This window comes from Mauremys reevesii, linkage group 16 (assembly GCF_016161935.1).
Source record: "Mauremys reevesii isolate NIE-2019 linkage group 16, ASM1616193v1, whole genome shotgun sequence".
Lineage (NCBI taxonomy): Eukaryota > Metazoa > Chordata > Testudines > Geoemydidae > Mauremys > Mauremys reevesii.
The window spans coordinates 28,252,162-28,255,152 of record NC_052638.1 but is presented as its reverse complement, the minus strand read 5'-3'; positions in this window follow the sequence as shown (position 1 = coordinate 28,255,152).

Below are 2,991 nucleotides of genomic sequence, written 5' to 3'. Positions count from 1 at the left end.
GGGAAAATACACTGGAAAAAAAAAAATCGATAATAAGATCCGCAACAGAGCGTGAGTGAATGAGCTGGAGAGTCTCTATTATATCTCGATAACCCCCTCGATCCCTCACGGTCGATGTCGGGGCTCTCCATACGCCCCGCGCGCGCGCGTCGGGGCGGTGTGTTTCGTCGAGAAGAGAGAAGTAGCGGGGGAGATATATATAGATGAGATGAGACGCGATATATCGATCCCTGAAAAATCGATCGCTACCCGCCGATACGGCGGGTAGTGTAGACGTAGCCTCAGACACCAGCACAGCTAAGAAATAGCTGTAAGCTGGAGGAGCACTTTGGGTATTTACATATAAATGAGCTCACCAAGCACACTCAAAAGAAAGCCTGAGATCACAGAGCAATGATTTCAGATACAGAAGCATGTGTCTGAATTTGTGCTATCTGCAAGATAGTGAAAGTTTACACTGGTGCCAATTTCAGAGAAACAGCTCGTGTATGTATCCAAAGGCAGCTGCAGAAACAGCAAAAACATCTGTAAAATAGATTACCCTGTCAGAATTTTCCAGTTACTGTATATACCAAATAAAAAAAGACACCTGCGTGCATAAGTTTTACAAATTCTAGGCACTGAAGTGAACAATGTGCTTTTTACAAAGGGAAACCAGGGGTTGAAAAAGCCTGGTCAAATGGAAAAACAACTATCCTGTTTTCTGTCCTTAATAAAAATTAACCCAGTTACAAATCTGAAATGGAGAAGTGCTATATCTTCATTCAAGCCATTTTCTTCTGATCAGCTTACCATATATTCAATAAAAGGTTATTTATGCATACAGTCCTCTTTACAGGTACACCGTAACACACTTTGATTTTAATAACTTCCCTGAGTCAAATGTGGCCTGGGGCATGCAAGGAACACACCACAGGAGTCGAGCTCTCCTTTTCATTTTATTACTGACCTGTTTAATCTTTATAGTGTATATCCTATTCCTAGGGGATTTCTGTGGAAACCACAATTACAACCCAGATACAGTACCTCAAATTAAGTGACATCGAAGTTTAAATTCCTGAAAACCGGAGGCTGAACTTCTTTTTAAACACAATTTTTTTTTTTAAATAAAAAAAGTAGCAGCTACAAGGACTTCCATCTTTTCCTTATTTGGTGTTTTCTGTCTCAATTCCTGTATTGATGTTCAATTACTATCCAGCAGGTCACATTATGTAGTAGTGACACACAATATATATTTGACAATGCTGTAAACAAACAGGAAAGGCATCTTGTAAAACACTTGCAAGCAAATCCATTGTTAAGGAGGTTTATTTTCAGATCTAGCAAGCTGGAATTGTCTTTTCTCACTGCTGATTTAAAGCTTACAGATATGTAATGATTCCCTTATGCTACCTTGCAGCATTTACTTTAGCAATAGATAGGGGGTCATTTTTGTTATTTTTAATATAAAAACAGGAAAGAGACGCAGCAAAAAAAACACACTGCCTTTTGATTCCTTCTGGAAATGTCTACAAATTAAAATATTTTTCAGATACTCCAAGTATCCCTCATTCCAGCATATGCTGCTTCTATATCATCCTACTGATAATGAAAAATTGTTACTGACATTTCATTCCATTTAGTATTGTTTACAGTACTTGTACAAAAAGGCTGGGGCTAAATGTAATTTATGCAACCTAGGCTCTAACAAGATGATGCTTTTGGTTGCCTGAAAAAAACTATATTGTTTTCTCTCTCTCTCTCCCCCCTCCCCACCTCTCCAAATTTCTGTCCTTTGCTACTCATTCACTGTAGGCATTTGTCTGCTGAGAAAATAGAGGCTGACAGGGAAGGTCATTGTGACCAATTGTAAGTCCCAGCATACAAATGTGCCTTTTAGCTGTTGGCTCCACAAACAGTGACCATGTCCTATTATTGATAAATCCTTGAAGACTCTAATGTATCTTCATTCCAGAAAACAACTGCTTCCAAGGTTGCTCCATGAAAATAAGCAGCCAGAATGTTGAAGAATTCTAAAAGTTGGCATTCTCCTGAAGATTAAAAGATAATAACACTTCTATTAGAATCACTCTGCTACGCTGTATTGATCTCATCAGGGAGGCCACTGCAGGTCTAATATGAACAGAGCAGTTTTAGAATTAATCACAGGGGGTTTTATTACGGTTCATAGGGCTCCTCATTCAAATTGCATCGTTTGCAATATTTATGGCCTAGATTGGTTGCCATTATTAAGTGCAAGTGTGCCACATGGTGCCTGGCCTGCTGTGTTAAAGCACAAAGTCATTCTTCAAAAGTAAATCTTATCTAAAGTATGCACAAAAAAGCCAATTACTTTTTGATTTACATTTTAATTTCACATTCTATTTTCCCCTTATATACAGAACCCTTACTCAATCTTTGTTTTGGGTTAACCAGCATAGGCATACAAGCTACACATCCCAGTTTTAAGCAGACCATTAGAGCATATTAATGCTCTCTGCTCTGAAAGATATATATTTGGTCAGCTCTGAGCTACAATTTCTCTATGGGAGAAGCAAAGAAAGAAAAGGAACAAACACAATACCCTGGAAAGGCTATCGACTGACCACTGAGCCTGAAGATAAAATTGCATCATTAAGGTTCACATCTTTGCTTCTACACTGGAAAGTGAAATAGGCATTTGGCCACGACATTGCAATCCCTCACGGCTCACCTGCAGAAATAATTTAAGGTATTGCTGTTTAAATTCTGCTTGAATATTTTTAGCCACTTTGTTTATGCTCAAATCTATCAGCGTCCCTCTTAACACCTCTAAAAATGATATCCTTGCGTGGCAGCAACACAAGCTCTGGTCAGAGAAGAGGTGAGCAATTACATGCACCCCTGCTGTTGAGTTCAGTTAATAAACTGTTTACAGGCCTGACAAAAGTTTGTTTTCTAAACCACTAAGAGCTTTATAAAGCATTCTTCTTTCCCAGACCATAAATGCCAGCACAGTCAAAAGAGTTCCAG